Consider the following 26924-nt stretch of genomic DNA (forward strand, 5'->3'; position numbering starts at 1 on the left):
AGGAGAAGGATATTGCAAAATTCCCATACCCTCCACACTTGTCATGCCCTTGGTAGAGTTGGACTCTGAGGGAGTGGAGGTGTGGCTCCAGAGGTTGTGGAGGCTGGGGAAGGGCAGAGACCAGCTGGGCAGTCAGAGGAAGAACCAGGCCCTCTGCATCCTAGGACACGCAGGGAGGAATGGAGAAGGCAACAACTTGGCTTGCGAGAGAGGAGATGGCCATGATCCTCCTCATTGGTTGAAGCTGGGGAGACTAGTATATAAGAGAGACGATTACAAAACAGCGTTGCCGGAAGCAAAGCATGTGTTATTTTGGGCTGAAGTTATCTTGGTTGGCATCCTTCCAACAGACTGTGCCTTGTTATCTCCTTGAAGTTGGTAATTACTTATCCTGTTCTGTTGTGGAAATTTTGTCATTGTAGTTTGTTTGGTTTTTTATTTCACCTCTATCTGCTCATTAAGTTCAGACTGCATTGCTTTCTTTTGAAGACTATTTTTGAGTATGTTTTATCTTCAACTGAGAATTATTGAACAGTGGGGCCAAGTTGGAGGTATTAAAGGACATTTATTTACATTTTGGATTTTGTTCCTTTTGTGTTACACTCTGGGTCATCACACCACTCCTGGGTGTAGGTTACTCCAAAATCCCATTCCCTCCCCACCCCACTAACCTGATTTCCAGCTCTGTTCTCCTGTGCAGGATAACAAAAGAAGAATCAGTTGATCAGCTGGGATTTGGGAGGCAGAGAATAGATGGGGGCAGGGCCAGTCAGAGATGGTATTCTGAACTACTCAAAATTTCCACTATCGGTTATCTGAACTACTCAAAATTTCCGCTACTGGTTCTCCAGAAGTGGTCAGGACCTGCTAAATATCACCTCTGCTAAGGAGGCACTAGAACCAAAGCCATTTGGTGTAGTAGTGAAGGTGCTGGCCTAGAAACCAGGAGATGGTAATTCTAGTCCTGCCTTAGGTATAAAAGATGTCTAGGTGATTTTAGATTAGTTGCACTCTTTCAGTTCAAACCACCTCACAGGATTATCATGGGAAAAATAGGAAGACAGAATAGATATGTTCACTGCCTTGAGTTACTTATAAAATAATAAAGTCTGATACAGTAAGAGATCTAAAAGGAAAATAAAATAAGCCCAGTTTCTTGGTTTTTAGTCTTGTGCCATAACTAGTAGGATTATTTGAAGTCTATGCTGAAAACGGCCATGATGATTGGAACTGAGGTAAATCTTTATGGATAGTGGCAATCATTGTTTGAAATTATTTTTATGATGTGGTGAGAGAACATATTTGATTGGAATTAATTAGGTTTAGTTTGAATGTTGTTTCATGTTTCTTTGCACTATTTGCTAAAAGCTAATGTGGATAGAATCAGGCTGGATTTCCATATACAGTGGGAGTCTGCATTTCATATTATGGTTTCAAATTTGTGTTGAATTTTTAGAAAATCTTAACCTTACCTAAAAACCAAAACTCCTTAATACTAACTGTAACTGGAATTTAAGACCATGGACAAAAATTTATGATTCCTTCCCTCACACTTTTATTTAGCAGCCTTCAAGAAAAATAGCCCTAACTCTCATCTAATTTTAGCATAATATCTATAAATAATTTTCACTAGCTACTTGCTCAACCTTGAAATGCAGGAAATCAAAGAACATCTTTATGGCAATTATGAGTCTCACCACAGAGCACAAATACAAGAGTTTAGGAATAACAACACACTTCAAAAGCTGAAACCCCAGGAATCAAAGCAGAGTCTGGTTCTGGTCGAAAGATCAATCAGGGAATTGGAATCAGCATAAATTCTCAATTGCAAATCAAAGGTTGGAAAGTTATTTTCTTATAGGAGTTGGAATCTCAAGTCCTTTCATAATACTGACTCAAACATGTGTATGCTCCTGAATTATCATCCTTTGGAGGAGGCTCACTAAAAGTTAGAACATGGGTTCTATTCATTTCCTGCAGATCTGAAGGTGTTTTTTCCAGCTCAACATCTAAATCAGCTGATGCAGCCTTCCTCTTCTGCAATAGTGCAGGGATGGCAAATTTAAGTTTATGGACTACACCTCCCAGAATTTATTTATTTATTTATTTGGTTTGTCAATTGCTTACAAAATAATAGGTATAAGTAAAACATAGTTATGAATACATGGATACATATAAGACAAAAAAAAATAAAAGAAACAATAAGATGTCCCCTACAGATCTCTTAGGAAAGGGGTGAGGTCAATAGGAGACAGTCTACAGTTAAAGTTTTTGAGGTTTGGGGAAGAAACCACAGAGTCAGGTAGAGTATTCCAGACATTGACCACTCTGTTGTTGAAGTTGTGTTTCCTACAATCAAGTTTGGTGCGATTAACCTTGAGTTTGTATCTATTATTTGCTCTTTTATGGTTATGGTTGAAGCTGAAGTATTCATTGACAAGTAGGACATTGCAATGTATGATTTTATATGCTCTACTTAGATTGGACCAAAGGCGGCATAGTTCTAGATTTTCTAGGTCTAGAATTTCAAGTCTGGTGGCATAAGGTATTCTGCAATGAGTAGAGGAATGGAGAACTCTTCTTGTGAAATATTTCTGGACTTTCTCAACTGTGTTAATATCAGATCCGTAATGCAGGTTCCAGACTGATGAGCTGTATTCGAGTATTGGTCTAGCAAATGTTTTGTATGCTCTAGTTAGTGTTGTAATATTACCAGAGAAAAAGCTATGTAAGATTAGGTTAACAACTCTTAACGCCTTTTTGGCTATGTAGTTACAGTGGGCTCTAGCACTTGGATCATTAGAGATGAGTGTTGTGGCTCCGGGCTTGGATTCAGCTCCTGTGATTGATATGAGTTCAAGTGAAGAGGTTATGTCAGAACAATATGAACCAGCCTGGCTTACTGATTGGACTGATAACCAGGATGAAGAGATGGACGTGACAAAGGATGACAGACCTGATGTATTAGAATTGTCAGGACCTTTGACCTCCTCTGGTTCCTTATCTGATCAACAGCCGGGAATGGCTGACAGGGAAGTTTTGAGAGAGTCTTCTAGTGGAGATGAGACCTTGGAAAATTTGTGGTTAAATGTAAAAAATAGAAGACGGTTGAAAAGGCAAAATCAGCTGGAGCAAATGAGAAGGGCAAGTCAGTAAATTAGCACGTTGCCTTAATGAGTATAAAAGGACACAGCTGGGCTGGTACATTTTGCCAGGAACAAAATGACTATTTGAGTGAGGACGTTACAGCAAAGAGCTCTGAGGCTGAGGATTTTTTTTTTTTTTTATAAATTTTTATTATTTTTTTAACATAAAAAACACAACAACAAAACATAAAAATATCAGCTCCCCCATATTTTTGTACACACAGTAAGTCGGTTGGTCCATCGGTTTTGTGCATTCACCTCATAGTCACAATTACAGTTACTTTATATAATACTCTTATCAATACAAATTTATAAATCCTAGTATCGCTATTAAAGAAAAAAAAAATTTGACTAAACTTTTATTCGGTCATGCCTTTATGAGATAACTATATTTTAAATATTTTATTCTAAAACAAATCTTATAATCATACCAATTCTATCCCAAATATGAAAAAGAAAGAAACAAAGAAAGCTATTATATAGATATAGTATCAAAAACCAATAAAAGGAAAGGGAAAATAAAGTCATTATTATTCCTTATTATCTAACTTTTATATTTTAATATTTCATCATTCAACCATTGATAGAAAAGATCCCAAACTAAATAAAATTGTTTATCTTCTTGCTCTCTAATTTCAAAAGTCAATCTACTCATCTCAGCACATTCCAAAATTTTCTTTACAACTTCTTCTTGCAATGGAATTTTCTCATTTTTCCAATTTTTTGCAAATACAATCCTAGCAGCAGTCAATACATTTACAATCAAATATTTCAACTCTTTACTATAAGTATCTGGTAGTATTCCCAATAGAAAAAACTCCGGTTTCAAGTCTATATGCTTCTTTGTCATTTTTTCCAGCCACATGTGGATTTTAGTCCAATATTTTCTAGCATCCTCACAAGTCCACCACATGTGATAGTATGAACCAGGTTTCTGATGACATTTCCAGCATTTTTTGGATTTATTCTTGAACATTCTTGCTATCCTTGTCGGGGGAAAATGCCACCTGTAAAACATCTTATACAAGTTTTCTTTATAGGCTGTAGACATTGTCATTTTATAATTTTGCGACCATAATTTCTGCCATTTCTCTAAATCAATCCCATATCCAAAATTCCTCCCCCACGCAATCATAGTTTCTTTAACTTGTTCTTCCTCAAGCTTAATTTGCAATAAATAACCATACAATTTTTTAATCACCTTTTCATCAGTACCCATCAAAATCTTATCCAAGTCAGTTTGCTTATCATAAAATCCCTCTGCTTTGGAATCCTCATAGTACTTTGAATGTATTTGCAAATATGAAAACCAATTCATCTGTATACCTTGTTCTTCCAATTTTGCATCGATTTAAGTTCACCCTTTTCATCTAATAATTCCCCATAGTTAACTGTTTGTTCCTTTTTATAAATTATAGGATAAGAAAACGCTCTATAATCGTCGATAACCAAACTGGAATTTTCAAATAACACTGTTTTTTTATCTTCTCCCAGTTCAGCCACAGAGACTCCCGTATATAATGTCTTCTAAAATACCCCTGTGTTTTAGTTCCCTTGTACCATAAAAAAGCATGCCAGCCCAACAACAAATCATGACCTTCTAATGTCAACAATCTGGTTTTCCTTAATGTTATCCATTCTTTAACCCACGTCAAGTTTGCAGCTTGGTAGTACAACTCCCAATTAGGCAGACCAAACCCTCCTCTAAATCTAGCATCCTGTAAAAGCTTTAACTTTATTCTTGCTTTCTTGCCTTGCCATATATACTTCAAAACAATTTTATTTAAATCCTCAAAATATTCTTTTCCAAGCCTAATTGGTATTGTTTGAAACAAAAATAAGACTCTGGGTAAAATGTTCATCTTGATTGTTGAAATCCTTCCTATTAATGACAATTGTAAGTTCTCCCATTTTTCAAATCTTGAGCTATCTGTTGTTTAAGTTTAATATAATTATTCTCCTTCAATGTACTACATCTTGATGTCAAATATATCCCCAGATACTTAACCTTGTTTGTAACTTGAATTTTTAACAGTTCTGCCAACTCTTCCCTTTGTTTCAGCAACATATTCTTTGACAAAATCTTTGTTTTATCTCTATTTATTTTCAAACCAGCCACCTCCCCATAGACCTCTATCTTTTCCAACAGTTTCGAGGCTGTTTCTATAGGGTCTTCCAAGATAAAGACTAGGTCATCTGCAAAGGCTTGTAGTTTAAATTCTTCCTTTTTAATTTTCATTCCTTTTATAGTTTTATCTTCTCTGATATTTCTATTCAACACTTCCAAAGTCAATACAAATATCAAGGGAGAAAGAGGACAACCTTGTCTTGTGCCTTTTCTTATATTAATAGGATCTGTAAATTCTCCCTCCATCATTACCTTAGCTGTTTGTTCATTATAAATTGCTTCTATTGCCTGAATAAATCTTCTAGCAAAGCCCATCTGTTCCATTAAAAGTAACATAAATCTCCAATTCACGTTATCAAATGCCTTTTGAGCATCTAAAAATATCAAAGCCATTTGCTTTTCAGGATGCGCCTCATAGTATTCCAGGGTGTCCAGAATTACTCTCATATTGTCTCTGATTTGTCGCTTTGGCAAAAACCCATTTTGGTCTGGGTGGATAAAGTTATTCAAGTACTTTTTAAGTCTTTCTGCTAATATTGAAGCAAAAATTTTATAATCTGCATTTAATAAAGAAATCGGTCTATAATTCTTGATTTGCAGTAGGTCCGCCTCCTCTTTTGGAATAAGTGTAATGTAAGCCTCTGACCATGTTTTAGGTATCATCTTTTTTAACATAACTTCATTCATAACTTCTAACAGTGGAATACACAGTGATTCTTGAAAGATTTTATAAAATTCTACAGGAAACCCGTCTGGACCTGGTGCCTTTCCATTATTTTGTTTCTTAAGTGCTTGACTTAACTCCATCATTGTTATATTACTTTCTAGCATTTCTTCAATCTCTTTAGGTATCTTAGGTAGATTTGCATTCTGCAGGTATTGTTTAACTTTCTCCTCATCAATGTCTTCTTTCTTATACAAATGCTTATAAAAATCATAAATAATCTCTTTTTTTCTTTGCTGCCATAACAAATTTTACCTTGGTCGTCTATTAACTGCGGTATTTTCCTCGACTCTTTCTCCTTTCTCAATTTGTATGCTAGCCATCTACCTGGCTTATTTGCATCCTCAAAATAATTCTGTTTAGCATTCCTAATTTTCTGTGCCAGTTCTTCTTTCTCTATTAAGTCCATTTTATGTTTAGTTATATCCAGTTTCATTTTAACATCTTTTCTGTGTGGCATTTTCTGTAATTCTTTTTCAAGTCCCTTATATTCATCATCCAAGGCTTTAAGAGTTCGCCTTTTCCTGTTGTTCTTTTTCTTGTATAATCTATTATCAAGCCTCTAACATAGGCCTTCATTGTGTCCCAAACATTCTGTATTGAGGTGTCTTCTTTTCTGTTCTCTTTAAAGAAGAAGGCCAATTCTTTCTCCATCCATTGTATAAATTCCTTATCCTTTAAAATAGAATTATTTAATGTCCATCTCGATCTTTTCCTTTGTCCCTTCCATTCAATTGTCAATGGGTTATGGTCAGCCCAAGTACTTGTTTCAATATTTACTTCTTGAATACTAGACATTAAATCTGTTGAGATCCAAATCATATCCAGTCTGGACCATGATAGATGCCTATTTGAATAGAACGTAAATTGCTTAGATTTATCATTTCTTTCTCTCCATATGTCTTTTAAAGTTAATTCATCTATCATTTTAAAAAGGATTTAGGAAGAGTTTTCCTGTTATGCTTTACTGTTGTTGCAATATAGTCAAGTCTATTATCCACAATTCCATTAAAATCTCCCATCATAATTACATTAGCATAGTCAAGTTCGGCAGTCTTAGTATGTAATTTTCTATAGAATTCTTCCTGTTTATCATTCGGTGCATAAATTGCAATCAAAAGTATCTTTCTATTATTGTCCATTATTTCTACCATTAATATTCTCCCATCATCATCTGTATAAATCATTTTGCTGGAATGGCCTCTTTAATATATAAAACCACCCCTCTTTTCTTGGATTGTGTCAAAGAGGTAAACAATTTCCCTAATTTTGGTTGTAATAACAATTGTTCATGTTGCTTTTTAATATGAACTTCTTGTAAACAAATTATGTCGAACCTTAATTTCATTAATTTATGGAAAATCTTCCTTCTCTTAGCAGCTGAATTCAGTCCATTTATATTCATTGTAATCAATTTTTTTTCTTCCATAATTATGTTTTATATTTAGATTTAACCACTCTCGTGGGTCTTGCCTCACGTTGATCTTTAATATCCACTTGTCCACCTACTGCACCTTCTTCTTTTCCAACCTCCATTTGTTCCTCTTGGGATTCAATTGATGGGACCTCCTTTCCTGCTCCTCCTTCTCTGCCTCCAAAAACCTCTGCACAAAACAGTTCTGCTTTCTCAATTGAATCAATTCTATGTCTCTGTTCCTGCCACGTAAACATCAATCCTTCTGGAATCAACCACCTGTAAGACACCTCTTTTTCCAATAACCTTTTAGTCAGGAATCGGTATTCTCTTCTCATCTCTCTCACTCTTCTAGGTATTTGTTTTAAAACCAAAATTTCTTTACTTTTGTATTTCAGTGGCTTCTCTCTTGCTACTTGCAATATTTGTGTCTTCAAAGATTTTTTAATAAATCTAATATGAACTTCTCTCGGTAGGTTATTTCTCATCGCATATCTTGTAAAAACTCGATATATCTCATCAATTCCATCCATCATCTTCTCTTCTGTTATCTCGAGCGCCTCCGCCAGAATTCCTACCATTATCGCAACCAAATCTTGTCCTTTTTCTTCTTCTATATTTTGGAATCTAAGATAAAATTCTGATCTATCCAACTCCCACTTCAACATCTCACTTTTTTCTTGTTCAATCGCTGTTAATCTATTGTCGATATTTCCAATTTTCTCCTCTCTTTGTTTGCCTCCCTCTTCAACATTTTGGAGTCTCTCTTCATATTTTTCCATCATCTGTTCCATCCTACCTGTTCTTTGTTCAATAGTATCCATTTTTACCTTAAGATCTTGAATTCCTTGCATAATCATCTGGAAGGATACTCTTTCTTGTTCTTTTTCTTTCTCTTTATCTTGCTTTAACAATGTCTGAATTGGCGCTGTCCAGATGGTGGGGAGGCAGAAGCAGACATAGAGGCACCCGAAGATATAAATTTCTTACTCATTTTAAGTGGTTCCAACTCTTCAAGTTTTTTCAAATTTTAATCCACAAAAAAAAAGAGAAAAAAAATATGAAATTATAATCCAAGGTAAAAAGGCCAACAATAAAAAAGCCAAAAGTGAGAGAAAAAAAAAAAAAAAAGAAAAAAATTCTTCAAATTCTTCCTGACCTTAGTCCAATAAAAAAAAAAAAAAACCATAAAAAAAAGTAACAGTAAAAATAAAAACCCAATAATAATAATAAACAAGACAAAGCCAAAAAGGAAGAAGGAAGAAGAAAAAGAGAAAAAACAAAAAACAAAACAAAAACCAAGAAAAATAAGTTTCTTCAGATTCCACACCTTAGTCCAGCCAGAAAAAAAAAAAAAAAAACACCTCAATTGAAAAAGGAAAAAGAAATAGTCCGCTGATGTACATTAAAAAAAAAAAAAAGGAAAAAGAGAAAACAGGATCCAAATAGGCAAAAGAAAAATAAAATCAGTTAAATCAAAATAAAATATAAGTAGAAAAAAGAAATTCAGAGGCTCCCCTTTGCAAATAAATCAAGCTTAAAAGTAAGGACCTTGATGTTAGTGAAGGGGTTGGCAGAACTCAAAAAAACAACAACACTGCACTCTATTTAATTATCCAAGGCTCTAATTATAACTCCCTTCTCTTTCCACAAGCTTCAAAGATGAGCCATGTATATCCAGAAAGACACCTGTAATAATATTCCACAAAGTGCTTTCCTCTATCTTATCAGGGATGTCCTTGAGAAGAAGAGTCTATTTTTTTTTTTAAATATTTCCGAGCCTCTAGGTGGCAGTGTTACAAAGTATCATAGTTCTCACTTTCCCCCTCCTCTCTTAAGGGAAAGCCGACTTGCAATACACAAAACAGAAACCGAAAGATCAAACAAAATCAAAAGAAGCCTCTAGCCCAGAAAAAAAAAAAAAAGTCCAGAAGAAGAATAAAACATATAAATATATAGAAAAAGAAAACAGTCCAGTTATCCAATAAGTAACAATAGAGTCCGGAAGCAAAGAAAAGAAAAAAATGGATTCTCTCTTTGACGTTTCCCTAAAAAACGCCGCTAAATCAATTTTGTCAAAAAACAAAACAAAAATCACACAGGTTTCTTCAGATAATTAGAGTAAACTTTCAAAATTCAAAAAATTAAATAAAAAAAAGAAGTTCTCACCCAACCAACAAACTCTTTCTCAAACTCTTTCCGTCTGGAGTCGCCCGGCCTCAGCAGCATGGGGCTGCCTCTCCGCCGCTGGCAAGAAGAGCTTCACCTGGGCTCTCCAGGGATTTTGCGGTATCCCCGGAATCCTCAGGATATGCTCTTCACGATGGCTGTCCCTACGGGACAGCGTAGGTCCGTTGGACCGGCCAGTGGCGGAGATATCGGCTGCAATCGAGGAGCTCGATTGCAGACCGTATCGCCACGGCGCAAGCTCCTCCCATCTCCCGCTGAGGATTTATTGTCAGGACTGGTTTGCCGGACAGAGTAAAGATTTATGTTGTGGTTTCTGCCAGCCGTTATCTTGTAAGACTTCTTTCCGTTTGATTTAATTGTGAAACGGCTGCTTTCTGTTTTGTTCGTTTGAATTTCGAAGGGTAGTCATAACAGATGAGTACTCCAAGATCCTTGACAGAGTTTGGATCATCAACAAGGTCTTGACTATTCAGCCTGTATTTTATTTTCTGTTTTGTTTGTTTTTTTGCCAATATGCAGGAGAGAGCATTTATTTGTTGAGATTAGAAGTTGCCATTTGTTTGACCATTCTGATACATAGTTGAGGTCTTTTTGAAGGGTATTGTCTGTGGTGCTGAATAGCTTTACATCATCAGCGAAGAGAACGCAGTTGCTCTTAATATGATCACATAAGTCATTTATGTAGCGTATGAAAAGAGTTGGTCCTTGAACACTGCCCTGGGGGACACCTCCGTTGACAGGTACAGAATTTGATAGGACGCTCTCAATTTTGACCATTTGTTGTCTGTTTGACAGGAATGCTTCTATCCGGTTATGCAGGTGTTCAGAGATACTGTAAGATTTTATGAGTACTTTGTCATGTACCACTGAATCAAAGGCTTTAGAGAAGTCTATGTAGGTTGCATCTATTGCTTTGCCCTGATCAAGTTGTGTAGATTCTTCACAATTCTTCAGCCAGCATGGAGAATGGCCATTCTTAAAGTGGCCACGGTTGGGCATCCCTGGTTTAGTAAGTGCTACAGAACTGTAGACTGATTCTGAAACAAGTTCCTCTTTCTGACAAGTCCTACAGGTATCTAGATCCCATAGGCTCCTGAGTTGCAAAGGAAGAACCTGCCATGCCATTCCTCCAATTCAATATCTGATTCAGTAAACAGGCTCTCAATATCTCCAAGCTCCTGTTGTAATTTTATAGAGACATCACATAAACTTAATTTTAACCCTAACCCCACCCCAATGGCCAGAATTTCTTTTTTTAGTAATGGATGCCAAATATCTAAATAATAAACATAATAGACATTTCAGATTAACATTATCCATAACAAATTAGGCTGATTCTGTCCGTCCAGCTAAATGTTGGTGTATACAGGTAGTCCTTGACTTGTGATAATAAAATTTCCATTGCTAAGCAAGGTAATTGTTAAATAAATCCTGCCCCACTTTATGATCTTTTTGCTATGGTTCTTTAGTGAATTACTACAGTTGTTAAGTGAATCATGTAGTCATTAAGTGAATCCTGCTTTCCCTATTGACTTTGCTTGTCAGAAGCTCCCTAGAAGGGACAAAAATGACAATTCCAGGATCAATGGAATGCTGTAACCATCGTAAATATGTGTCGGTTGCCAAGCACCCAATTTGATCACATGAATGTGGAGATGTTGCAATGGACATATGTGTGAGAACTGTTCATAAATCACTTTTTTCAGTGTCATTGTAAATTTGAATGATATTAAATGAATGATTGTAAATCAAGAACTACCTCTATTTTAAGAAAGCTCAACCACAACTTTAAATTTAACCTCAAACTACTGCCCAGATAAATTTTCTCATGAAACTCAGTAAAAAGTGTAATATTAAATAAAAACTTCCTCTAGACATAAATATAACCAAATGTTAACCAGGTGGAATATTTTGGATTAGGGATTTGGATCATTTATTAATACTACCTTAATCTTAAAATCCTGATAGGTGTGTCATACTGAGGCTTTGGAACAGTTATGGGGCAAGAAGACTCCTGTGTATTCCTTGGGTAGCAAAGGTGACTGACAAGCAAGTACTGGAGTGCATAACACCAGATGTTCTGCTTATTATTATCTGGATGGCAAAAAGCAGACAGAGTAACTCCACAAAGCATCCACACAAAGTCTTTTTTATTGGTTCATCAGGCATCCTTATCAACTCACATTTATGATGAGGTTCTTCTTAATGACCAATCCTTTGCATATCTGAATTGTGGTGTAGAAAGATAATAAAGTCTCATCCCCATGATGATTGAAGCAACTGCATGGTATGGTGGATTCAGACAAGAGTGAGGGAGCTTCCCCCAATTCAACAAGGGTCAATTTAGTGACCAATCAGGATTACAGATGTGACCACATGACATGGTCTACATTTCCCAGGATACCTTAACTACATTTACCATGATGCATTCCCTTAAGGGGACAGCTTTTAATTCCTAATTAACTATCCCAAATACTATTAACTCGAACTGTCTGGACAGCACACTCCCTGCCTGGAATTGTAAATTCCACTAATTAAAGTAAGTGTATAACTAAAATAAACAGTAAAAAGTAATACTAACTGAATAGCAGATAACTATATAACTAAAATAAACAGTTAGCTACATAACTAAGAGAAACAGTAAATAATAAAGCATCAAACAAAGCAAAGCATGCAAAGCTTGAGGTTCAATCTTCAAGTTCAGCCTTTGGTGAAAGTTTGCTGGTCGCTTCTGGTGGCTGTTTAGGATGAATAGGTACTCTTGCTTCCAATGGTTCAAAGGGGTGTTGACAAGCAGTTGAACTGGATGTTGCAAAGACATTTGCCCTTGTAGAGTGTATTTGTGAAAGTCTGGTGGTCGCTGGTGGCCATTTAGGGTTTCTTAGTGAAAGTCTACTGGTCGCCGGCGGCCTTTTAGGATGGATCAGCATTCTTGTTTTCGATGGTGCTAAAGGGCATCGGAAGGCTGTCGGAATGGATGGTGCGAAGGCATCTGCTTGGGTTGGAACCTACATCCGACCTCAAGAGGTACTACTCACATATGTGGGGACAGATAACGACCTCTTCATAAAGTACTCTGAGGTGAACCACGTACCGTCCACAACACATGCCCTCCAGCCAGAATGCCATGCCTATGAGGACATCATACAAAGAGATGACCTGCCCTCACAGAGAAGTAACAGAGAACTGTCACTAAGGTGTGGAAGGTTAGACTTAGCAGCTAATGGTGTGTACAAGTTCAACAACAAGCCAGGCAGAGAATACCTACTGTGGAAGAACATTTTCACAAGTACCATTTGACGTGAACAGCTGCTTCCCAGTGAAGAACTTATGAATTTTGCCCTTTACACAACACTCGACACTTGCTGAACAGTTGTCAAGCGTTTGCAACGAAATCCCTGGAACAGAGGAAAGATTTGTTTTGGGAGTTCAGATTCTGCTACAAGTGTTGCAAATCTTCTAAACATGTGCCTAAAGCCAAGGTGCAATGCCATCTATGAAACAGCAACGAGCACCCAAATGCTCTGCATCCAGATTTCTGAACCACCACAGGAGACAACCCCTAACCCTCCTTTGAACAAGGAGCCTCAGCGTGCTGCGACAGCACACTATGTGCCTCAGCGCACTGCAAAAGCACAATCGGAGCCAGTGGTGAGTGTGACAAGCACACCAGACATGACACTTGAAGGCAAAACCATGAAACTGTCTTACTTACTTTGGACACATCCTGTGGGGGAATTCACTGGAGAAAGCAATTATGTTTGGAAGAGTTAGGAGGAAACAGGCTGTCAAAAACCATAGTGGCTGGACAACATCAAAGTTGACACCAGCCACAGTATAGAAAAATACAAAGAAGTACTGCAAGGTCAGAAGAAGTGGAGAGACCTGGCTCATAGAATCACCAAGAGTTGGATGTGACTAAATGGATATCATCATCATCATCATCATCATCAACAATATCATCATCTTCAAGCAAGATAGACTATCCAAGTTCATTTATGGTTATGACCCTAAAACACCCATTTTAGAAGAGAAATGTTATACAATGTTATACAATCTTGGTTGAACTATGCTCATTTATTGACTTTTCTGAAAGACAACCTAAAGTAAAAGCAAAAGAAGAATTGGAAATGGAAGATCATTCTTGTCAATGGTTTTCTTGTGTATAATTGACTGAAAGATTTAAATTGGACAAGAAAAGTGTTGATTTTACAAATGAGAAAACCGACTTTGAATTGAATTTGCATACTAACAATGGGCAAATTATTGCTATGTGTATATACGTTTCACTGAAAATAAACACGGAAGATGAATATGTTAAAGATTATGAATTAATGGGCAAATTATGGATATAATACAATGTTTCATCCTTGGGAGAGTATATGGAATAAAGGACCAAAATTTATATTGAATTATAATTCAAAGAATTGATCTTGATACTTATGGATATCATGTTTCCAATCCCTGAATTATAGAAACGTTTAATGCAGTGCAATATAATTCCTCATTCTATTCAGCTTTATATCATCTGTCAATGTGATAACATAAATGTGAATATGCCAATATTTGTATTGTATCTGTACATGAGATTCTGTATAATGTACGAGATGGGGAAGATAACTAAAATCTTTCAACAACCAACTTTTCCCAGATCTTAAGGAAAGAAATGTCACCCACAATTAAGATTAGCTAAAACAATTGTACTTAAGATGTCTGAATTACTACTTCCTGAAAAGATTTGAGCCCTGAGATTTTGTTTCAGCTTCTCTCTTTTCTGACTCTGCAAAGGTAAATTAGGCATGTACTCAAATCTACCATCATTCAATAAAATACTTCAGGGATTGTTTAAATGGTTTGATGAACAGAAGTTCTCAAGTGAAAATTCTTTTGTGAGCTAATTTACATAGGCTTGTTCTCAGAATCATTTTCCAGATGTGAATAATTTCTTTGGGTTTAATCATTTGGTACTGGTAAAAAAATGCTCACATGACCATGGTTTTGAGATATGTGAGCTAAATCACTAAATAACAGCCACAAACCTATGGTGTATGGGCTGTCATTATTCCAGTTATTGTCTATCCACTGTAGGATGAAAATGTCTTCTGCATGTTTCCAACCAATACAGTCCTGAACTTTCTTTTGCCAATTGGGCCCACAATACTTATTGATGTTCATTGATTCATCTTATTTTAGGTCACTTTTGTGGAGGCTTTTTATCAAGTGGGATGCATTCTATGACTGCCATCAGTTCTTGTTGCTATGCGACCAGCCCATTTCCATTTCAATTATTGTACTCTCTTAATGATATCGTATATTTTTGTTCGTTCTCTAATCCATGTATGGGTCTTTCTATCTTGTCTTGTAATGCCAAGCATACATCTTTCCATGGCTCTTTGCACCACTCATAGCTCTTGTATTGATTGTGAGGTTAGTGTCCATGTTTTACATACATAAGTTAGAGCAGTTAGCACACACTGATGGAAAACTTTTCTCTTCAGGCCCAGAGAGAGGTTGTTCTTGAAAATGATGCTTAGCTTGTCAAATGCCTGCCAACCACATTTAACACACCTTTCAATTTCTTTTATTGTATCACCTTCTGTTGAGATCCATTGGCTAAGGTATGTAGTGATCTACTACATCTAGTTCTTCTTCAGATATATATTTTTTTCCTTTGGTGAATTTATTAAACATCGCCTGGCTCTTTTTCAGGTTTATTTTAAAGTTAAATGGTTCTCCTGCTTTGTGCAGCTCTTATATGTGTCTTTGTAGCGCTTTTGTGCAGCTCTTATAAGTGTCTTTATAGCTCTTCTGGGTCTTGTGAGATGTGAACAACATCATCTGCAAATCTTAAGTGACTTAAATAGGCACTATTGATTTTTATTCCACCTTTTGCCCAATCTAGTTTCCGACATACTTCTTCAAGGCAGGCAGAGAAGAGGATAGGTAATATTATATCATCTTGTCGTACACCTTGTTCTCTGTTGATTTCCACTTTAAGATCATTAAGGCAAATTGTTGTTATTGTTTTTTCATATATTGATTGTAGTAAGTTTATGTAAGCACTGTCTATGCCTTGGTTGAGCAATGCCTTAATTATTGCTTGCTTGAATACTGAATCAAACGCCTTTTCATAGTCAATCAATAGACCATAATCTACCACATTGGACCAATGCAGGTTGGCAGATGCGATTGGTGTAAGTCTGGGGTATCCATCATGGCCTTGTTCACCTTGGGAGACCCTTCTAGATATATACATGTCCAACGACATAGCCCATGATTTCATTGACCCATACAAGCCCCTTTGCGTCATCAAGGCCCAGAGATTAGATTAGCCCCCCACTTTAACACTCTTCTGGAAGGCACTGACAAGGTTCTGCCAGCAGCCTGGGAACCCAGAGTGGGATGGAGCTCACTAAATGGCTTGAATAAATATGTGTTGTTACTGGGATGGGGGTAGGTGGGTGGTGTTGAGGTAATTTCCCATTAGGAGAATGAGCACACACAGGGAGACGTAGTGAGAGTAGTGAAGAATAACACACAACCAGCACACAGATACACTGTATAGTAAAATGTAGGTTTTTACTTCCAGTAAAATGGTTAAGCAAAGTTCAACAAACAGTCCAAGTCATTCACAGTTAGAGAGCCAGTTTTCAGTCCAAGGATAATCCAGTAACAAAGTCCAGTATCAAAAACAGTTCAGTAAATAGACTCATATCAAATCCAAGAATAACGATGATCAGTAACAGTCAATAAGGAAAAATGCAGGAACAGCAACACTCTCAACAACAGGACAGGACTAAACAACCCAGGTTTCTGGCTCCATCTTATGGCCCTTTGAGGAACCACACCCAATTACAATTTTAGTATTCCCTTAAAGAGACAGTATTAAAATGTCTATCCTGGTTTATATATTTTCCAACCCAACTGTTAGGTGACTTACTTTCCTAACAGGTGGGTATTTATTATTTTATTATTTTATTTTTTATTTTTATGTTTATATGATGTTTTTATATTCATGTAAGCCACTTCCAGTCATGATGGGATACAAAACAAACACAGTCACAGAAAACAGGTGAAGCCCCTTTTATTCCTTCACTTTGCTCCCAAGCTCCAAATATTCTTGATGGAAGACAAAAAACTCCCACACAAACAGTTACAAGAAGAAGGAAAAAAGCAACACAAACCAGGCAAGATAAGGGTTGGAGGACATCCACAGATAACACGCACTGGGAAGAATGCCAAACTCAGAGAGGAAACATAAACTAGAGATATTTCCCTGCTTTGTTTCCAGCGTTTGTCCATACGCAAGTCCATCCTCTCATTCTGTTGTCACAGCTGCAGCCCATGAAGAGGATCAAGGCCCTTTCATCCTGAGTAGACCATGTCTCTCCCTTATCATCTCCTCCATGCGTGCCCTAGGATGGATCCCTATGTGATGGGCCTGGGTCCTCCTCTGGCTGCTCAGCTGGCCTCTTCCCTTCCCCAGCCTCCTCCACAACCTCTGGAGCCACACTTGCACTCCCTGTTGGCTGTTCCTCCTCTCCTTCAGAGTCAGTCTCCACGAGAGGCATAATAGTCACCATGGGCAAGTAGATGGCAATATAATTTTTCCAAAATAAATAAATAATACAATATACTGTAAATATACAACAATGTACAACAATACAATATACTGTAAATACTAAGGTTACCACACAGCAAGAATGAATGCTATGTCCATATCAGGTTGAGCCATAGGAAGTGCTCTAAGAGGACCTGTCTGCTGGTATTCATGTAGCTATTCATCTTTTTTTTGACTCTGAGGGCCTTCTTGCAGTGATGAGGCCTTCTTATCAGGACTGCATAGTTGGTGTCCCAAGGCTTCATGCATTGAACTATACCATCCTCTCCCTCCACTGCTTCATGGTTGGCACTACTTATGAGGTGGTGCTTGACTCATCAAGCAGATGGAGTGAGTAGATGAGGTCTGGATAGGCAAGAGGGGTATGCAGGCTAAGGTTGCCTAAGAGTAAGAAAGTGGATTTAAAGGAAGACTTATCTCAGTGGAGAGAAGAGCTCGATCTAGTTGACTCATCATGATGTTCTTTTTGCCAGGCTAGGAGTAGGAAAGACAGCAACTGAGTAAGCAACAGCCTTTTGTTGGGTGAAGGAAATAAGAAAGGATTCTTCCAGGAAAGAAGAGAAAAGAGATAAAAATAAATTCAAGCCTCTCTCTGCTAGCAAAACGGGGAGAGAAGAAAAAGGGCATCAGGATTAGGATAGCTGTCAGTGGATTTCTTTGGTGGGATTAAAGAACTAATTACAAAGTTAATAATTTTAGCTAATAGCTAAACTAAAGTGCTGTTTTGTATTTTAATTATTATATCAGGTGTTTTATTATTCTTACTTATTTTATTATTTTGGTTTTGGGTACTTATATTTTATATTGTACTGGAGATCTTTTAATGATTATTTAAATCTGCTGTGGAAGTTGTCTTAGATTTGGCTGCACCAAAACGTAATAAATTAAATACGTAATAAATTTTGTAGATGATATTATGTTATCCTAGATATGTTCTTGAAAAAATATTGCATTTCAATATACAGCAATAAAATCAAATGTTAGTGTTCAGATTAATGCCAAATATTGCCAGCTAAAGGTAAAATGTCTGTTTTACAGCTCTTTCACAAGTAGCACTGTTTCCCAGTACATTTTAAAAAAATATATTTAAGTTTAATGGCATATTGTGATACAGTTCATTTTCTTCATTTTTAACTCACTAAAGGCTTTTGTAACCATATGTATGAAAAAGTTTCCATCTTGTAGCCTTGGGGTAATGAACTTGCCTTCATGCATCACTTGTGATGATTGAGTTTGAGACCCCTGATCTAGATGCTCACCAGGATGAAGGTTTTTACAAGTTATGATCAATATACCCAAGGGTTAAGAAAGGGAGACATGGGTATTTGAATATCTATGTATTCAAACAAGGTTCTATTTCAGTGCATTAAAACAGGGGGAATCAGACACAGATCTGCGTGGAAAGCTGCAATCTTAAATATTTACCTCAAGTAATTCCCACACAGCCCAATCAGGTTACTTCTGAGTAGGACATGTTTGCACTATTAAAGATTAACTAAAAACTCAGCAGTGGACTATTAAAGATTTCCTTAATTATCAAAATCTATGTAATCTTCAGCTTTTAAATTAAAGCAATAGAAATGGTGCTCTTGACATTAATCTTACAGTGTGTCTGTTTGCTGATGTTAAAGTGAATTTGACGTAATGGTAAGTAGTTCAAACAATCTATATCACTTGAAGCTTTCTCCCACTTTCTACTGATTTTCTTACCCATCTGCAGTATGTTCAAAAGTACTTCCTATTCTGTTTACCATTGTATACAGCTGGAATGCATGGTTTCACACTGTTTAATGGAATGAAGCAAACCTAGAAAGGCATTTTCTTGGAAAATGCAAGGTATTTATTTGTAGTTCTATAGAAGGTTAGAGATGCAAGTAAGTGCCTTGCTAATTTTACTGGGCAGCATAAGAACTTTTAAACTGATAGCTTTGCCTTGAAGCCAGATACAGCATCAGGGTGCATCAGACTTTAGATAACTAAAATTATATGGTATCTCTGGACTCCTGCATAACTGGATAGAAGCATTCCTATCAAACAGACAACAAATGGTCAAAATTGGGAGCGTCCTATCAAATTCTGTACCTGTCAACACTGGTGTCCCCCAAGGCAATGTTCTAGGACCAACTCTTTTCATACTCTACATAAATGACTTCTGTGATCATATTAAGAGCAACTGCGTTCTCTTCGCTGATGATGTAAAGCTATTCAACACCACAGACAATACTGCTACCCTTCAAAAAGACCTCAACTATGTATCAGAATGGTCAAACAAATGGCAACTTCTAATCTCAACAAATAAATGCTCTGTCCTGCATATTGGTAAAAAAACCCAAAAAACCAGAAAATAAAATAGAGACTGAATAGTCAAGACCTTGTTGATGATCCAAACTCTGTCAAGGATCTTGGAGTACTCATCTCTAATGATCTAAATGCTAGAGCCCACTGTAACTACATAGCCAAAAAGGCATTAAGAATTGTTAACCTAATCTTACGTTGCTTTTTTCTCTGGTAATATTACACTATTAACTAGAGCAAACAAAACATTTGCTAGAATACAATACTCGAATACAGCTCATCATTCTGGAACCCACATTACATATCTGATATTAACACAGTTGAGAAAGTCCAGAAATATTTCACAAGAAGAGTTCTCCACTCCTCTGCTCGTTGCAGAATACCTTATGCCACCAGACTTGAAATTCTAGACCTAGAAAATCTAGAACTACACCACCTTCAGTCCGATCTAAGTATAGTATTTAAAATCATACATTGCAATGTCCTACCTGTCAATGAATACTTCAGCTTCAACCATAACAATACAAGAGCAAACAATAGATACAAACTCAAGGTTAATCGCACCAAACTTGATTGCACGAAATATGACTTTAGCAACAGAGTGGTCAATGTCTGAAATACTCTACCTGACTCTGTGGTTTCTTCCCCAAACCCCAAAAACTTTAACCTTAGACTGTCTACTATTGACTCATCCCTTTCCTAAGAGGTCTGTAGGGGGCGTACATAAGCACACCAACTTGCCTACCATCTCTGTCCTATTGTTTACTTTTATTTGTTGTATATGTATCCATCTATTCATAACTATGTTTTTACTTATACCTATTATCTTGTAAGCAATTGACAAACCAAATAAAATAAATAAAAAATAAATAATAATTGACATATTTTTCATCATATTTCACATTTGCATATATTGTGCCCAAGATTGCTAAGAACAATAAGTACAAAAGTATCTGTAAAATGAACAAGTAAAGCTATCAGCCCAGGTGATTAATGTTAAGAATGAGCATTAGTAAATATTAATTTAGAAAAAGTAAGTAAAAGTTAGATGAATATTAGTTATAATATCTAAAATGATAGATAAATTAAACTTTAATCTTTAAACTATGAAGAATAGTGAGCAGATTTTCACATTCTTAAAAAAATAAAACTGGAAGAAGGAAAGAGAACACTTATTATAAGCTTGTTATAATGTGGAAGCTGAATAGGTAAAATTTACTATTAAACTAAAATTTACTAATTCAGCAACTAAGTTCCATTATCTTTTAGAGAAAGAAATAGCCAAAAGCTTGTTTTATTACATTCCCACAATTCAAGACTTTGTCTTTCTAAATTGGCATAACTATCATAGCCTTCCTTCCGCTCAGAGAGGGCTGTAAAAGCACTGTGAAGCGTTGTCTAAGTGCTATTACTATTGCTATTATTTGGATTACAGCTGATGTTACTGACATAACTGGTCCCCTTTGCCAATATTCCATCACAATGTTCTTTCTTTCTATTCTGCCCAACCAAAGGGATATTCCATAGGAATTCCAGTATGCTATTGAGCTGCCTGCTTCCCTGTACCATACTTTTTGCATCCTTGCTCTATGAACAGGATAGGCTTTTTATGGAAAATGGCAATAGAGACTATGATCCTCAATATAAAATCCCCAAATCTGCAGCCAGCATGGCTTCTCACACTAGTTTATTTTCTTAGTGCCAATCAGTGACATACTTCAGTAGTTCATGGCAAGGAAATCAGACAGCCCATTTACTATCGGTACTCATAGGAAATGAAAGGGGGCTATTTGGAAGAGTAGGCCTAACAATAGTGTCATTTTGTGGATTAACCCAACCCATAGACAATTGGAAGCACTGATATTTTTATTTGTCCTACCCATGGTTTAAATTCCACACCCGAAGCAGAATCTTTAATCCTAGCATATCAGACCATGGTTTATCTATAAATTTGTTTATTTGAATGAGCCACACACAGACGAAATTCCTGCTGGATTGTACCCAGCATTCTCACTGTTTCCATAATTGGCACAGCAGTATCAGTGATGAACCAAACAGTACATTTTGCTTAATATGATTTGTCATGCTGCTTGAGAATTATACCCTGATTATATCCATTATCTATATTACAGTGTGTCTCTTACCAAAAAATAAATTCCAGCAGTCGGATTATAGTAATCTATCATGCCTAGATCAGCAATGGAACAAATTCCTAACATTGCAAACAGAGGATTTTTGAATGGGAAAGTAACATCGGAATATTTTAATGAGGCAGAAATTAAAAGGCAACTTCGCAGGTTAATGCAGGTAAGATTTAGCGCCTTTAACCATTGCTGAGATCGAAGTGCTAACCACCTATCCATGAGTTGGAGAAAAAAAAATTCTGGCACAAAGTTTGTTGATCTCTATGTTATATCTATGTACCTGTTTCAAGTTAATAAAGTTTCCTGATTTTCCTCCACAGTAATAAGTGACAACCCCTAATAGTTTTATATCTCTTGAGGTAGATGGCACTAGGATTTTAAAAAAAGACTATAGTAACACTGATACAGGTAAGGATGACTTAACTGTTTCACTCATTGTTGGACCAAAAACGAAATGGAATGAAGATAGGGCCGTAGAACTCCAGCAGAAAAACAAAATGTTGTCACTTGACATATTTGTACTTCCCCTTTATATTAACCCCTGCTAGAATTAGGGATATAGGAAGAATTTGCCTTTTTTTTTCTCATTCTCATATGTCTTGACAACTCTGTAGATGCAGGTATAATTTAGACTGCATGTATCCTTAATAATTTATACTCTTCCAAATTCTGTCATGCAATTGTAAATTAAAAAAAGGAAAATTCTAATGAAATTTGGTCCTTTGTATATAATGTTTAGAAAAATGCTTTTTTACATGTGGCGTTTAGGTTGACTTGATTATTTCATGTTACATGTAAGGTAAAGTTCACCTATTCCCTGTAGTTAATAGATTGCTGTGAAGATTCTCAATTCACTGAGTATTCATGATGTCTATTTTCTTAAAATGTGCAAACATGCACCTCTCATGTGAAAGAGTTCTCAATTTCCACATTTTTCTTCCCCTCCTTGGAGAGAAAGAGGATATTCTTTCAGCATAAGCATTTATGGGGAAGAAAAAAAAAGATTGATTAAATATTGAGGATTTTTATTGAAGAAGCTACTGTATATTTAAAATCTTCCTAGTCTTGTCTATTGAAAATCTGGGTACATTGTGTTTACCCATTTATAATAGACTGACTCCAATGTAGGGCATTAATCATGTTACAAATATGCCTTCAATGTTATGGATGTTATTTAGCTGACAGAAATATTTTATATTCAGCTGGGATTATTGCTTGATCAGAAATGCCACTGAATTGCTTTCATTTTCCATTTCTTTTTCTGCCTTATTACTAAAGTTTTATGTCTAATTTCATCTTTGCGCTACTTAATTACTTTAGCTTAACTGCTCTTAAGGAGACAGGCCCTTGACTGAGAATGCAGCCTTATAATTCACTAACATCATCATGAGGAGAATGTTGTAATAGTGGATAAATATTTTGATGCTGTTGGGAAGCAATTTGGATGGCCCTGGGAAAAAGAAGGTGGATAATTATCCATGTTTCTACAGACAGGCGTTGAATTAAAAGAACCATAAAATAGTCTAAATGCTGGTATCTATTAAACTGGGAACAAGAAACAGTCCACAGAGCTCCGCTTAATAAATTAAAGTCTATTTTACAAAATAAGCATTTTTCCTTTTTTTTTAAGTTCAGTGAGTCAATAAGAGAATATGAAAGAAGCAAGGTTAAATAAATTGCTGTCAGAAGATGCAGGGTTTAGCAGCCATAGTTACCCTAGATTTCAACAAGAATAAGCCGTTACTATAGCAACCGCATCACATGATCTTCACACATACTGTGGGGGCTGGATTCTGCAGTAATTTATGCGGGTGAAAATTTTCTGAAATGATTCTGAACTCTTGACACACGCGTTGTGCTCTGACCCAAAATTTAATCATCTTCACTGCTTCAAATCGTGTGTCTTTTATTTCTCCGAATGAGTTGAACTTATTAAAAACTACTAACCCCAAAGAGGAAGAACATGTAATGAAGAAGTTGATCTCATTAATAATTATGCCAATTGTAAAATGATTGTATTACTGCTTTATTAACAGATTCCAAACCATCATGCTTCAGGACACACTTTTGGCCTGAGGCTTTCTTTCCCTGTCAGGTGAGATCTTTTTAGCCTTCCTTGTATGGATAAATCAACCCTCCTCAACCCTTTTCCCCTGCAAATGGACTGGCCTTCAACATATGCAATTTCCAGCCTGACATACTTGCTAGGAATCATGGGAATTGTTGTTCTTTGCTTTCTTCACAGGTTTTTTTTTTTAAACATATGATACAGAAGCACAATTAGTCCCCGATTTACAATCATTCATTTATGACCATTCAAAGTTACAATGGCACTGAAAAAAGTGACTTATGGTCATTTTTCACATTAACAAATGTTGCAGCATTCCTTGGTCATATGATCAAAATTAAGGTGCTTGGCAACTGGTATGTATTTATGATGGTTGTAATGTCAGGAGTCATATAATCGGCTTTTGTGATTTTCTGACAAGCAGAGTCAATGGGGAAGTCAGATTCACTTAACTACTCTAGTGATTTACTTAATGAGCCTGGCAAAAAAGGTGGTAAAATGGGGCAAAACTCACTTAACTGTCTTGCTTAGGGATGGCAATTTTGGGCCCAATTGTAGTCATAAGGTCTTATAATTGGAGATTGTGAAGCAGAGTTGCAACAACTCTTAGATACATCTTTGCTCATGTGCCCTTCCAGAACAAGCACACACAAAGATGAATTTTCAGAAAACACCTCATATTGCAAGTAAACATGTTTACAAGCAGTGGTAGGCAGCAGGACATGTATGCAGTCACATGTATCATTGGCAATGTTTACAAAAGAGAGAGCTTCTTTTGTCACAATTTGCATTGTTTTGCTGTCTTCAGAAGGGATGAAATATGCCAAATGCATTTATAGTTGAAACTTTTCTTTTTAAAGCAATGCCTTTGCTTCTCTAATTTGCACAAACTTTGCATGAAACTAACTTCTCTAGTCTGCAGAGAACTTGGCATGAATTTAAAAAAAGCCTCACAGTATTAACCTGAAAACAAACCAGAAGGATAAGAGCATAATTTTGTACAGCTTGTTAGTTGGGTGTCACAGTTGCTTCTTTGTCTCTCACTAAATAAGTCAGAGATAGGCAAATCTTTCAGCTGATGGAATTCAGGGCTTGAGAGCAGGCTATGGGTACTATCACAAGCAAGAGGATCATCTGTTCCCAAAATGGCACCCATGTTAAATATGGCCTGTCACAAAACCTTCAATTACAGAAGTCATGCTGATAAGATGACTCCTTGCCTCTTTCCAGGAGATGCCACCTGTCATTACAGTTTTCATATGTCTTTTAATATAAAGGACAGTCCTTTATTTCAGAAATATGTCTTTTAAATTTGTTTATTTTATTTATTTTCTTGGTTTGGTTCTTGAATTTTCCTTTGAAAGGCAAAGTAATAAACATAAACATTTCCGTTTGCCTTCATTCACTTTTTTTTAAAATCCTGGTGAACCTCTTTTCCGATTTAGCCCTTTTCAGGTTTGTCCTTGATTCTTTTTTGAGAAAATGTGATCACTGCACCTATTATCCAAGCTTATCATTATGGTTTTTTTTTTTTTTTGGACAGAGACACTACTAGAAGTAAGCTAGTATTGGCTCAGCTTATGACCACAATTGAGTCCAAAATTTTGGCTGCTAAATGAGACAGATGTTGAGTGAGTTTTGCCCCATTTTATGACCTTTCTTGCCACAGTTTTTAAGTGAATCAATACAGTTATTAAGTTAGTTACACAAATATAAAGTGAGCCTGGCATTGACTTTGCAAAACAATCAAGATAGCGGTTATGACTGCTTGAGCAAAGGCCCACTCCCTTTGTTTTTTGTGATGCATCTAAAAAAGGGGTGGAGCCTCAATTGGATGATCACAACCACCATCTTGTCTTTCTGACCCTACTCCACAGGGCTGTTGCTGGTACAGACTGCAAATGCTTTCACAACCCAAGACAAAGAATGTAGCTCTTTAGGGATCAGTGGGCCAAAAGAGTGACATAGGTTTTGTTCAAACTGAAAATTACTTATGTTTCTACTTTAGTTTTACTACATTAGATTACTTGAGTTTGAGTGAGTGATTAAGGCACCAGATTAGAAAGCAGGAGACTGTGAGTTCTAGTCCCACCTTTGGCATGATAGCCAACTGCATGCCTTCATTTTCTCAGCCAACTCACCTCACAAGGTTGTTGTTGTGGGGCATTATGTGTGCGGGATGCCTTGAGTTATTTATCAAAAACAATGAAGGCAGGAAGTAAATTAAAAAATTACTGCTACTGCTACATACCAAAACCAAAATAATTTCTATTCCATAGAAGGGAATCTTTTCTGAAGCAAACCCTTAATAAATAATTACCAGGTAGCTTAATGGCTTCTTTTGTGGACTCTTTATTTATGTATTTTAATATCAAGGGAAAGGGTGAGATATACAGTTCTCCTTTCAACTCCAAAGCACAACACAATACACACACTCACCCCAGCCCACACAGACACAGACACACACACACTCACACAAATACATCAGGCTAATGCATTAATGATTAACTCTTTTGACTTTCATTTCAGGCAGATGAAAAGCACCAGTGATAACACCATCCAGAGTCACGCAGCGAACAAACCTTTTAAAGAGCCCTTATTTCTATGTCATTATCTCAAATTGCCTTGTTTATCCCCTGAATTCTGATCAGGTACCATTACTATACTCAGTTGTCCACATCACTCTACTGAAAGGAAAATTAATTCTGAATTACTGGCCCTAGAACTTCTGATTTCTACACATTATCTGTCAGGGACATAACCAGACAAAAGCCAGCTAAGTGGATTTCAGTTAGCTGCTATTGAAAAAGAAGGGGACAGGCAGGTGTGGAATAGACCTTTTTTTTTCTCCCCCACTAACAGTTAACAGTACATGCAGGAGGAATTTAATTGTTTGTATTCACCTGAATCCTTGTCATTTCTTGGCTTTATTGATTTTAATGAAAATATTAAGTGCACTTCTGGAGTGAAATACATAGGGAAATGTGTAACGCAAGCAGGCAATTACCAATTTAGTAGAATATGGAAAGAAGCAGCATAAAGAGAGTAACACTTTCTTTATGAGGGTAGGAAGTCCCAAGATGAGTAACTGGAGACAGAATAAATGTTTGGTTGTTACTAAAAAAGAAAAAAAAGAGGCTTTCAGCCTGATAAAGAAGCCTGTTTCCATGTTTGTTTTTTAGTTGAGCTGTTTT

Source organism: Pseudonaja textilis, chromosome 2, assembly GCF_049901715.1.
Source record: "Pseudonaja textilis isolate UNSWEBS1 chromosome 2, rPseTex1.2, whole genome shotgun sequence".
Lineage (NCBI taxonomy): Eukaryota > Metazoa > Chordata > Lepidosauria > Squamata > Elapidae > Pseudonaja > Pseudonaja textilis.